This window comes from Mixophyes fleayi, chromosome 8, assembly GCF_038048845.1.
Source record: "Mixophyes fleayi isolate aMixFle1 chromosome 8, aMixFle1.hap1, whole genome shotgun sequence".
In the NCBI taxonomy this organism is placed as follows: domain Eukaryota; kingdom Metazoa; phylum Chordata; class Amphibia; order Anura; family Limnodynastidae; genus Mixophyes; species Mixophyes fleayi.
In genome coordinates, this window is record NC_134409.1 from 62,994,712 (window position 1) to 63,008,507 (window position 13,796).

General features: G+C 41.0%; 1 long non-coding RNA gene across 1 annotated transcript; it reads left to right on the plus strand.

Moving 5' to 3' along the window:
- The first annotated feature begins 4,700 nt into the window (after positions 1 to 4,700).
- On the plus strand, positions 4,701 to 12,282 carry LOC142100087 (uncharacterized). Its single transcript, XR_012678694.1, has 5 exons — positions 4,701 to 4,901; positions 5,150 to 5,266; positions 8,788 to 8,897; positions 9,143 to 9,255; positions 12,101 to 12,282. It is a non-coding gene; the product is annotated as an uncharacterized LOC142100087 (long non-coding RNA).
- Positions 12,283 to 13,796: the final 1,514 nt, after the last annotated feature.

Sequence of the window (13,796 nt, forward strand, 5' to 3'; positions counted from 1 at the left end):
CTAACAGATTGTGTACTAAACCTGATCACCGCCATGAGTCAGGCACACCACTCCCTGTTGAGGTAAGCCCCGAATCCCTGTCCTCCCGACGCAGCTGTGCCTAATCGTTTGTTAGCCACAGTAAGGGTCAACCATATTCTCTTACCGTTGAAATGGAAGGAATTTCAACCAAATAAGCAAAGTTAAACAGGCCCAACAGGGACTGTATCTTGTGAAGCTGTGTCGCCTGATTAGACTGGAAAATGGCAATTGCTTCAATCATCTTTGTAATTTTGTCATCTGGCAAACGACAGCAACCTCTCTGTGTGTCAATTTCGATCCCTAAAAATGACAACTTATGCGTTGGGCCCTCCGTCTTATCATGGGCTATAGGAACACCCAAAACCGTAAACAAGTCTTTCGCTGACGACAATATATTCTTACACTGTGGAGATCCTGCCTTGCCTATTATCAAGAAGTCGTCAAGGTAATGCACTATTCCTTTGTGTCCCGTCCCTGCTTGAATGCATCAATGGAGAAACGAACTGAACCTCTCAAAGTATGAGCAGGAGATAGCACAACACACGGGGAGACACCAATCTATGTAAAACCACCTTGGTAACGAAAGCCCATGAGCTTAAAAGAGTTAGGATGAAGCGGAAGCAATCGGAATGCCGCTTTGATGTCTAGCTTAGCTAATAACAAGTCCCGCCCATACTCTTATACTCAGGGCCTGATTAGCCAACAGGCTGACCAGGCTGCAGCCTGGGGCGCTGGGTCGGGGAGGGCGCAGCGCTGGTAAAGTAAAAAAAAAAAATTTCCTTTTTTCTTTTTTTTTTGTGGCCGATTCAACCCGTAAACTGCCCCACCCCCCAAAATTCCTACCTTATGGGTCCGCTTCTGTGTATGGAGTCTACCTATGACTCCATACACAGTCAGTGACAGGCTGAGCATCAATAAGCAGGCAGCAGATGACAGCTTCTGCTTAGCTGTCAGTGCGGGCGCGGTGCGCTGTTTAGTGTGGTCACGTGAGATGTTAACATCTCACGTGACCACACTAAACAGACAGATCGCGCCCGCACTGCTAGAAGGAAGGAGCACCGGAGTGTCGCACGGGACAGAAGAGGACCAGTCCAGCAATCCTCGAGGTAAGTTAAAGTCAAAAACAGGCTGCGGGGGCATCATTATTATTAATTCTCGAAAGGGGAGGGGATAGGCTGCGGTGGCATTGTTACTATTAATTGTCCATGTGGGGGGAGATCATGACTCAGGGGGAGGGGGAATAGGCTGCGAGGGCGTCATTATTATTAACTGTATATTGGGGGGAAGATCATGACTCAGGGGGGGGGGCGGCTGCAGGGCATTGTTATTATCGTCTATGTGGGGGGGGGATCATGACTCAGGGAGGGGGAATAGGTTGCAGGGGCATCATTATTATTTTATGTCTATGAGGGGGGGATCATTACTCATGTTGGGGTGGAAAATAAACTACAGGGGCAACAATATTATTAATTGTCTAGGAGGGGGGGATCATGACTCAGGGAGGGGGAATAGGTTGCAGGGGCATCATTATTATTAATTGTCTATTGGGGAAGATCATGATTCGGGGGGGGGGGGGTCAGGCTGCAGGGCATTGTTATTATTATCTATGTGGGTGAGGGGATCATGAATCAGAGGGAAGGGGGAATAGGCTCCAGGGGCAACATTATTATTAATTGTCTATGTGGGGGGTGGGATCATGACTCAGGGTGGGGGAATAGGTTGCAGGGGCATCATTATTATTGTTTATTCGGGGGGGATCATGACTCGAGGTGGGGGAATAGGCTGCGGGGGCATCATTATTATTTTATGTCTATGAGGGGGGGGAATCATGATTCATGTTGGGGTGGAAAATAGACTGCAGGGGCAACAATATTATTAACTGTCTAGGAGGGGGGGGGACATGACTCGGGTGGGGGGGTAGGCTGCAGGGGACATCAAAATTATTAATTGGCTAAGGGGGGTTAATTAGCTGACTGTCAGGGGTTGGTAGATGTCAGTATATGACTGTAAATCATTTTTTGTATATTTTATTGCCTATATGTGCCTGTACTAGGGGGTAGTTTTATTTTGTCATAATGGAGTGTTGTGTTTGAATCATTCAGGGTTAGTTAACATTTTGCATTATAGTAAAATTTTTGCACATTTTCAATACAGGACCCCAAGGTTCCAGAAGGCAACTGACAACAACGCTTCAAGAACAAGCAAGGGCAAACATCAGGTAGTCTACGCTGCAAGATCAGGTAAGAGAGAACGGCACAATTTGTCTATCTTTGAATGTGTAATTTTACTGTAGTGACATTTTAATGTGTTTGCAGAGGTTCATTAAGGAAAGTAAGTAAAAAAAATGAGTAAGTTTTCTCCTGGACAAAGCCATGTTCCAATGCAAGGGATGCATATTAGTTTATTATTTTGCACATAAGTTAAATATTGGCTGTTTTTTCATGTAGCACACAAATACTTGTTAGCTTTATGTTTACACAGCACTTTAAAGTTGATCTAGGACATGCCCTACCCTAACTATAAACCTGTCCCCACAATTTAACTTACATCCCGCTCCAATGCAACATGGTTTTACTGACATGCAAAGTTACAATTTTTTTGGGATTTCCTTTCCTCAATGAATCAGGGCCTGTGTGTTTTTATGTATTAATTAATATTTTACAATTTTGTGCATATATATAAAACACACACATGTATGTACACGCACACACAGTGGTGAAGTGGGCTGATAGGCTGTGGTATTCCATACCTCCACTTCTACTGCCTTAAGTGTAAAACTGTTCTAAGTTTCCACTTTGAACACTGTGTATAAACATAGAAATATAGGTATGGGTTGGGGCGGGAGGCGCGCTCGCAGGAAGAGGGGGGGGCGTCAACCGATGTGTTAGCCTGGGGCGGCTGGAACCCTTAATCAGGCCCTGCTTATACTAACGAGAGGGCAGATTCAAATGATTGGTAGGCCACTGAGCTATGAGAGGGGTCTATGCCATCGTTTACTGACCCACTGGCCGGGTAAGATAAGTATTGTATCAAACAAAACTTGCCGGGTGTTTTCTTGGGAGCTACCCCAATAGGAGATACCATTAAATTGTGCAGGGGTGGTTGAACAAAAGGGCCTATCATGTGGCCCAATTTAATCTCCTTCGCAATTTTGCCGGCCAATGCCTCCGGAAAGATATCTGCGGACTTTACATTTCGAGGAATCGGGGGGCCTCAAAGTACCCTGAACTGGCATATGAAAGCCATAATGGAAGCCATTTTCTCAAGAAGGAAGCTAATTATAAATCCGGCGTAAAGCTAAGCCATCTATTCAGCGCCACTTGGTTAATTGGACAGGGGGCTTTGCTGCGTAGCTGCCGCCTGGCTATGTCTAGCTCTGCCACCTGCATGAGAGTCCCTGGGACATTCTGTGACTGGGTGGGAACTTCGGCACGCGGAGCACACGTGTCTATATTTGCACTCTGCTCCTCGTGAGCAAGAGCCCGCATTGAATGTGTAGCATCTCTTCTTTTGGGCGGGAGGTGCTGAGGCCCTGCCTCCTGCCTGAAATCTCTTTTGTCCAACCGCTATGTTAGGGTGATTACTGAGGTGCGTCAGCTCCATCCAGGTGTCAATATCCTTATGACCAAGGGGGATACTAGAACGGACGCTCATTTACGTCTAAATATGTCATCATATTGTCTCCATATGGGGCTCTCGACATTGATGAACATGTAGTTGATCATGAACAAGTACCGCCAAACATCAATACTTTCTGCCGGCTTATACTCCCTGTAGATTAATACCTAAGTCATGTCCCTGGTCGTGCCTGTAAACTCATGGTCACTGTTCCTGAGACAACGGGAAGGGTATCGAGTATGGGTCAAATCGAACACAGGAAACTTCTTCGCTCAAGAACGATGATCTATGGCCTGGGCTCCTATGGGGACTGTGCCAGCCTAATTACCCGTAGTCGCCTCATAAATTGGCAAGGGGGGATGTTAATCAGGATGGGTCAACAGAGCAGGTGTGATGATAGTCCAAAATAACTTTTGCTGTAGGAAAATTCTGGGCTGGCATGCTACCATGGGGAAACTGCAGTAGGTTTGAAAAATATGGTCGTGAATCCATTGCAGAGGAACTGGCTGAATCAACCCATTCTGTGAGTCTGGTAACAGGAGGGTGTGAGTTGACGACCCTGTCCAGCCCCCAGTACCCCCTGTTCTGGGAGGCAGGGGGAGATGACTCAAAAAACAAAATTGACTATATGGCTTCAAACTCATAAGGGGAACAGGTCCGCTCCGGGGTGGGGTGTTAGTAACAACATACCCCTGCTCCGCCTGCAAAATTTGTCTCATGCCTCCCATAGGGTTCGTCACAAGCAGGTTCCAACCGAGTGCAGTATAGGGCTCTCCTTGCTGGGGGAGGTCTTTCTAAAATCGGGCACACCAGTCAGATCCCCTTGAATTGCTGGGCAGAAAAGGGCTTGGTGGAAAAATTAATTGGCGAAGGGTAGGCCATGGCTCAAGACCACTGCTTTGAATTCTTGCTGGCAAAGGGGGGTTAACTGCAAAGCTAACCTACCAGCATTAAAATCCTGAGAAAGTCTGCCACCTAGGGGCAAAACTTGTAACAGCATGTTATTCATGTAAGTGCCACTAGGGGGAGTGCTGACAGTGAAACCTTCACTGTTCCTGGACTGAGAGCTGCCTAAAGAACTCCAGCCTCTATTACCTGCCGTTCTTGCTGCTCAGCTTGCCGCAGAAGGGGCCCTGGACTTCTTCTGACCCCTGGATGCCGCCCTGGATCTGGGACAGCACCCACCATCCACCCAAGACTGCAGAACAGCAAGGGAGACAGACTTGGAGGATGGAGCCGTGCCAGCATTGGAGCCTGACGCAGTTAGTACCTCTGGTGGGGGGGGGTTGCCTGGTGCATTCAGCGCTTGCTGAGCTGCTGGCAGGGAGCCATCATGGCTGACAGGGGGGAGAGAAGGGGCATTCCACTCTGGCCAGGGCATGCTGCAGTCTTAGTCGAGCTGAACAGTAGCTCTATTGTAGCTCAAAACTAACACCCAGAACTCTGACAATAGGCAAGAAATAAATGCATAAGAACAATCTCTGATACAAATCCTTCTTTTGTTGTCCAGGATCTTGTGAAGCAGACTGAACTGGATTCTTTCCAAGGGGATATATATGAGTTGACCAGCCCTCCCACTTTTACCCCTATTGGTTAGCCTTGTCCAGGGATAATTTAACCCTCAATGGTAAGTACAAGCTATTGAAAAGACACACAAGTATGCTGCTTAAGTGTGTTCGTCTTTAGGGACTCTCTTTTCATACTTAAGTAATATTATTACTTAGCACATTACAATTTGCTGGGTGTTATTACCTAGCAAATTCCATTTTGCTGGGAACAAATTATATCCAGCTTGTTAATTTTATTTGCATGTTACTTTGTGTTGAGGTATAGTGAATTACATATAATGCTAGGCAGTACCACTGAGGAAGTTACATTTTCCTGGTGACAAATTAAATACTGCTGGCTATTTTCCAGTCATATTACATCTTTCTCTGCATTATTATTGTTAAAATACCATTGTGCTCAACATTTTGAGGTGCCTATGAGTCAGTGTTTATGAAAGTAAGGTAATTTTTTAACTGTTGTCTGGTATTTCTTTCTAAATAGACGTAAGTACAAATTGCATGTGAAGGTGTAGTGGTTTACTGCATAATGAAATAGAGGAGGCTGCAAGTGTAATTTGTCTTAAGTGCTAGTGGCTGTGAGTTATATAGGACAACGATATACATTTTCTCATTTGGACAAGACAGAAGGTAACATTTAAAAAAACAATGCAGAGATGAGATTTATTGTTATGAGCACCACCTGTTCACCAGAGTTAACCGCAGAACTGTTTTCATAAATGTCTCCTATTGTGTCCAGAGATTGTAGCATGCATGATGAGGGTGTTATTTGATTAACACTTATCTATACTAATATCCCCCCCCCCCACCCCGACAAGTAAAACAGAATATGGCAAATTTCTATTTCCTTAATTAGAGATATTTATTTTGGGCTACGATTCATGAGCCCCACCACTATGTCAGTTCTGTTTTTTTTTATTTTACATGATAGTTTTGATAACTAGGTATAGATTTTAATATACTTTCTTACAGTTTCTTATCAGTAAAAGAACAAAATGCCCAATGCTGTTTTGCCTTTTGGTGTCAGTATTATTATTGTCCTAGATGCTAATTGTTATAACAGTTTAGCTAGCTTATTTCAGTTGTGGAGATAATTTATTCATTTTATCCCCAATCAATTTCTTAAAAATGTATTTATTTCTGAACCAGTTTTTTGTTAGCATTCATTTATATATCTTAGTACATGTTGCCATCTTAGTACATCAATTTAGGCTCAGGTGAAAGCAGCCATATTGAGATTTTGTTTTTCCTAAATTTCACCAGTTTTGGTCTATCTCTTGAGAAATAAAAATAAAGGTTTGGGTCAGGTAATTTTTGACTAATATTTTGAAATGATAGACAATGTTCATAGTCATCTTTTTTGTGTTCATATTGCAGATAAAATATTTTATATTTACATTCTGTCACAGTGTTTTCTAAGTTAAAATAGAATGATAAACAAACAAAATTTAATATAAAGATAAGAGGATGATTTGAGGTTGATAGTGATGATGACAATGACAAAATATTTAAGTAGCTGGTTACTGCTACTAATGTTACTGTTATTACTAGTTATCTATATTAGGTGACTGCAAGCAGACAAGATAACCCTAAAAAATGCACTCCTTTACCTGTTCCTGTCATTCTATCACAACTCACATTGTCCCTACATACTGGTTTGCCTATTAGTGTTTTTGTGTAGTCAAATGCCTTTGGTTGCAAGTTCAACGTGTGCAAGCAGTACAATGCTCTCCTATTACAACTAGATATTTGATTACACAGGTTGCAAAACACCAATATTAGTAAACAATAGAGATGTGCAGTTTGAATTATGTGAAATCCGACGAAATCTGAGGTTGGGGATCTGAGTCATGACTCTGCTTCTCCCGGCAAACTCGGATCTAAAAATGAGCCAAAGCTTAATTTTCTTGAATTTTTTTGCAAAACTCTCACGAGTTTTGGATTGCCACCTTTTGTGTATATATATATATATATATATATATATATATATATATAGTCATCCCTCGTGCCATTTTAGAACAGACAGCGTCTAGGGAGGAGGTTACCTGCGATGCTCTGCTCATGAAAAAGCATTTAGGGTGAACCAGGTACATAGGAAAGCAATAGAATCCTGTCATTGTTGTAGATCAGTTGTGTACAGAATAGTTACCTACAATAGTTTGCTGATCAATTGCTCTTAATTTCAATCTTAAATAGACTTTACACAGACTAGTGGCTACTGGCTGCTGTTAATGCATTGCATTGTGTATATAAAATAGTACTAGACAGTATATACAGACTGAGTTAGATAGATATCATTCTGAACTAACTGGTATATTCATTTATTTTGGAAAACAGTGTGCTTTTGCTGTCAGACTATTAGCAGCAGAATCCAACAAACAGATGTTTTTCTTTTAGAATTGAAAACTTTTCCAGTGAAAGTAATCTTGTGCGGAGCAGTGACAATTTAAATAATTTTGAAGCATACTGGGTGTTTGCGTGTGAGATTCAGCAGCAGTTGCACACCCCGATAAAAGGCTATATATTATTATATTCTAATCTTTTCTATTTGTCAATACTCTTCGATATTGGAAGGGTCATTCAGTGAAATCTATATTTAAAACTGTCTGTTTGTGAGGGTCAGCACGCAGCTGAACACCCCAAAAAACGCTATATATTCTAATCTTTTCTATTTTTCTATTTTTCAAAACTTGTCCATTTTGGAAGGATCATTCAGTGAAATCTATATTTAAAAAGGGAGTTTGTCTGTGAGGGATTTTTCTGGGCATTTTCAACATTCAGTGACCACATGTAGAGCATTGCTGCAAATAAACTGTCATCTGCCAAACCACCAACTGAAGCAAGCTCATTGGATAAATTAAACAAAAAACAAAATTTAGTGTAAGGTGCAAGAGATAAAAATGTTGAAACACTATGCACAAACTAAACTTGAAATTTTATACAGCAGATAATATGGAGAGTGAAAAGGCAATAACAATCCAATGTCATTAGATTGACTGAGGGATCAATAGCTATTTAGACAAGTAGATACTCAATTATAAAAATCTATCTAATTTGCTATTGCTATATGAATAAATGAGGATGTTGGAACATGAAGGTGGCCTCCATACATACTACAAAAATTCAAAAATTTGGCACAAGATACATTGCCATTTATTTATGTTGAGTATTTATCAGTTGCCAAGAGCATGGCTTTCATTACCTTGGTGCTATATAAATAAATGAGGGTGCTTGAGATGAAGATGTCTTGCGCCCACTACAAAAATTCAAAGACTAGGCACACAATGCATTACCAGAGTATTCATCGGTTGCCGAGAGCATGGCTTCCATTGCCTTGTTTTACTTATATGCTCTGTGCCATAATGTTGCCCTTCTGATTCAAACCAGGGGACTCATATATATTTATGGGGAGGGAGGGCTGAAAAATTATTCCCCTCGGTGGATACTTTATCCAACACCGAGGTAAAGGAAACTACCCTGGAAATGACTGGAAATGTTAATGCTATAAATAGTAATATAGGAGCAAAAACAGTTCAAAATGACATTATTGTAACAATTTTTCACAATTTATAATTAAATCCAGATCCATAACCTGAATCAAAACCTTTTGCATTTGTTCGACAAAACCGGTAGCAAAGCCGAAACACAAAGTCAGTTGAGAACTGACTCCGGTTTTGAAACCGAAATATGAAGGTCAGTGCACACCTCTAGTAAACAATATGCATAAATGTTTCTCTGATCTCTTGCCGAGGTGAAATTATATATTTGTATAAGTATCTTTACTGATGTAATTTCATATCTAATTTAAAAAAATATATAAAACTATTTCACTAGGAAAAAAATGGATTGTTCTTTAGTTTGCTTATGTCAATGTGTTTCTTGTACCCAAAATAATCAACTCTGAAACACTGACATATTTTGTGTTCTGTATTTTGCAGTAACACTTGACCTCAAGTTGCATTGAGTACCTTTAGAGAAAACTGATAAATTACTACAAAGCTACTCAAACTAAAGAGCAGGATTCCTGGTTTCATGTTGGGTGTTACAAATGGTAAGCATTTTTTTCCCACAGCAGCTGAGCAGTTAAGTTATATTGCCTGCTGTTATAAATTGTAAAGCTACCTGTATATATTTTCATAAAGTCGAGAGTAGATCGATTGAAAGCAAAGCTTTCATTGAAACTATGAATTTGAAAATAATACCATTTCAGGCTCGATTTTCAGGTGATTGTAAAAAAATACAGAGGTTTTATTTACATTCTACTTATTTTCTGACACGTAAAAAAAATATGTTGTATTCTTTTATTGTTGAAATATGATGCTTTGGCATGGTCTTCTACTTCAAAAGAATCAAAAATTTCAATATTATAAAGTCTTTCTAATTACATGGATGCAATGAATCAGATATTTAATGATCCAAATCGGAGTGCTTCTTCTGAGTTGGTTTTATCAAAGATGCATCAGGGAAGATATTCAGCAGCTGAATACACCTCTGATTTTCAAGAGTGGATCTTGGAAATAGATTGGAATCCTGCAGACCAGCTATCTGTTTATTGAAAGAGATTATCTGAGTTTGCTTAAGATGAATTAGCTAGAGCTGATGCAACCACTGATTATGAGGCTTTTGATAAGCAATGTATTTGTATTGATGCTTGTCAAATGAAGAGGAAGGAAGAGTAGATGGGGCTCCATGTGGACTCTTCTGAAGTATCCAGAGCCAACAATGTCAAATTATTTTGGAACTTCTGCAACACAACAAACAGAGGAGCCCGAGCCAATGCAAATATATACCATTCACAGACATATTTATATTGAAATAAGAGATCAACGATGACAAGATAATCTCTGTTTGCATTGTGGCAAATCTGGTCATTATGGGCCTGATTTATCAAGGCATTCTTAGCGGAACCCGTGTTCAATATTTAGGCTTTGTGTACTCCTGAATTCATGAATGAATGGAACTCAAGATACGTAGCTTGATGAATTCGATGGCAAAGCCATTTACATAGCGTAAAAATTGGCGTGCCATACCACTGTGTCTGACTGTGGAAGTGTCATGCTACTGAATACACGGCACCTGTCTGAGTATGCTATGCATTTGGATTGCCTACTTGTTATAAATAGAATGCTTTAGCTTACATTGCAAGGGAGCTCTTAGGATCTTCTAGAATGGTTTTAGTTTTATTTGAATCCTGCAATGTATTACAGATGAGATACCCTTTATATAGGTGCCCAATAAACATGGTCAATGGTTGTGTAGGGATGTGTAATTTATGACATTAAAAATGATTTTTACACTTATGTCTGTTCTATTTACATGTTTCTGTGGGACACTACAGGTTCCAGCATGGGCTTGCAGCAATGGAATATGCTTGTGCTTGTAACCCTAGTACTACTTAATGGCAATCTGGCCCGCCTGGGACCTGTAGTGCCCCAGGGTCAAAATACTTTGAAGCATTATACTATTAATTAATTAATTAATATTTCTCCACACACACCGCCCTGGACTGAGGGAAGGGACATAGTGCTTTCAGCACAGGAGTGGGTACCTCTGATGGGGGGAAGGTCACAACTCCATAGGGAATGCAGCCAAGTGCTGACTATTCTTGGGCTGATTGCCATTATGGCAGGGGAGCCCATGCAGTGGGATTTCCCTACTATATTGCACCAGCCCACGCAGGCAAAGTTTAATGCTAGTAATAGTGACTTGGGGTAAGCCCACATTGTTTAGCCCTCCATTTTTGCTAGTTCCTGTCTAGGCTAACAGCACTACAGTTGGTTAAAATGTTTTGGGGGGCACAATTTTTTTAATTTTATTTTATTTTAAAGTTTGTCTGTCAAGATGTATTGATGCATGGCAATATTGTGACTGTATCCCATGTAATGGTAATGGAATAATGGCTTTGAGCCCAAAATAGAGTATGCAATGATTACCTTGTTCATAACATTAATAGGGGATGATGTAATATTTTTTTCAGAAAAAATATTTTTTTCAGCCCTGCTACCCTCATCACATAATTCCATATGACTAAAAATGTCTGGGAGTTAATATCCAGCAAAACTGGACAAATATATATTAGATATTAGTTTATGTTCAAAATGTCCCCACATTATGGTACAAATTTACATGAATACACATTTTCTTTTTTATAAAAAAATACACATACACAAATGTTTTGAACACATTTTTTACTAAATAAACTATTAGAGATGTATATAAGTGATTGTCCAGATGATTGCTGTAGTTTCAAAAGGTAACAAAAATAATTTATTAGTGTTGCATACAGAACCATGAAAATGCATCCGCAGTGACAAAATGCAATAACATAGCAATTAAACGCAATGTGCACAGACACATAAACATTAACCAGATGCAAAGATACAAATATAAGTGAGAAATACAAAAAGTAGAAAATAATAGCATCAAAACAAAACTTCAGAAGATGTGCATACCGGCCAGCTGAGCCTCTCACAGGACTCTCAGCTGCCTTAGTGAAGAAATAGGAATTTATACACGCAAAAGGGCCATAAATTACATCACAGTGGAAATCAGATCAGTGTCTTATAGGTAAGACTTTCAGGAACCACCAAGATCACAGCATCTCATTGGTGGATTGAGCCTTTCTTTGGTATTGTTTTGCCTTTAAAGCCAATGCCACTTTAAATTTTCACTGCAAACTCAACGAATAGTAAAAATCAGAAGTTAATACATTTAGCCCCTGGTTTAAATTTGTAGACGAAAACAATTAACACTGGCTACCTATGTGTGTTTTTGCTGCCAACACTACAGCAAAACTGTTTTAGGTAGATCAATATATCTATAGACATGCAATATTGTCAAATCATTGAGTATGGTGTGCAATATAACTTTTCTTTTGCTCCAACTATTTCACACAGGTGGCAAAACTTTAAACAGCATCTAAAGGACAAGTTGAGAGAACACAGAGTCCATGCTTAGGCCCAGGGCTGCCAAGAGGAATTCAGGGCCCCGGTACAACAAATTTATGGGGCCCCCCTTATAGTTGAGTATGCTTAAAAAAATTGCGGCGCAAAATTTTTCGGAGGTGTTGTCTTGCATTTAGTGGCGTGGCTAATACATCAAAATCACTAGGCTCTCAATTCGCCGGGACGTCACATATGTCCAAGCACTGCTGACTTTCAAGACATCTAGCACCACAGTGTCGTATACAAAGAATGCAGTGTGTACACAAAGAGTTCAGTCTTGGCCTGCACCTTACATTGGGCACAACAATCACCAAAAATTGCCATTGTCCCTACTAGAATCACAACATTTCACATACTGTCCTGCTCTCTTCTACCTGTTCTTCTCACTTTCACCACTTGTGGCTGCAGGTTTCTTTAGTTGCGGCTTGTCTGGATCCTGGAATGCTGGAGGCCCTATTTGGAAAAAAATGGCTACATTTAGATAATTCCAAACAAACCTGGCGTTAAATTAATACCACCCACGATTAATATTTAGGCCTTCCTCCAGCTCGACCATTACAATAATGTGCCCCTTCATCATCGCCATGCCTTATGATCACACTGCGCCCTCCAAGCTGCTTTTGCCCCCTTCACCTGGCTCCCCTTCATAACACTATACTATGCTGCCCCCCTTTTTTTCAATCCCACTGTGCCATGCTTCCCCCCCTGTTTTTTAACCCCTCTGTGCCATGCTGCCCCCATGTTTTTTAACCCCACTGTAACATGCTCCCCCCGTTTTTTAACCCCACTGTGCCATGCTGCCCCCGTCGTTTTTAACCCCACTGTGCCATGCTGCTCCTGTTTTTTAACCCCGTTGTGACATGCTCCCCCCTGTTTTTTAACCCCTCTGTGCCATGCCCCCCCTCATTTTTTAATCCCTCTGTGCAATGCCCCCCCTCATTTTGTAACCCCTCTGTGCCATGCCCCCCCTCGTTTTTTACCCCTTTGTGCCATGCCCCTCCCCATTTTTTAACCCCTCTGTGCCATGCCCCCCCCTTCATTTTTTAACCCTTCTGGCATGCCCGGGCCCGGGTAATTAGTATCCGCTCCTCCCCCCTTACTCGGTGGCCCTGATTAGGCCACAGGTGCTCCTGTCTGCCTCACCCTCAGTCCCCTAGAGACCATGACATTGACCTGCATTGATGAGGACATAGTGCAAGAGCCAGGGTGCATAGACACAGGATGCAACCCATCCCTAAAAAAACCTTTGTCCCCCAAAGGTAAGTTTTAAAGAATAATACATTGATTCTGACAATTACATGTTTTTGGTTTTGATAACTACATCAAGCCCACTCAACATTAAGTATTTGTAGTTATTGCTAATTGGAATACCCAAAAACAGTGCTTGTCATTCAGCCTGCAACATAGTCATCCTAGTGTACAATCAGAAATCAGAAGATTTTTATAACAACATGCACCAATCCAACACCCAACTTCAAGAAACTACCCAAGAGATAAGCAATACCCTAACCCATGTGGAACAGAAGTTTAAGACCTTCCTCATGACACTGAATCACATTCTTCATGACCTCAAAAATATAATTTCCCAACTCACTCTCCTGGTTTACAAATATGATCATTCCACTATTCTTGTCTAAATGTCACCAGT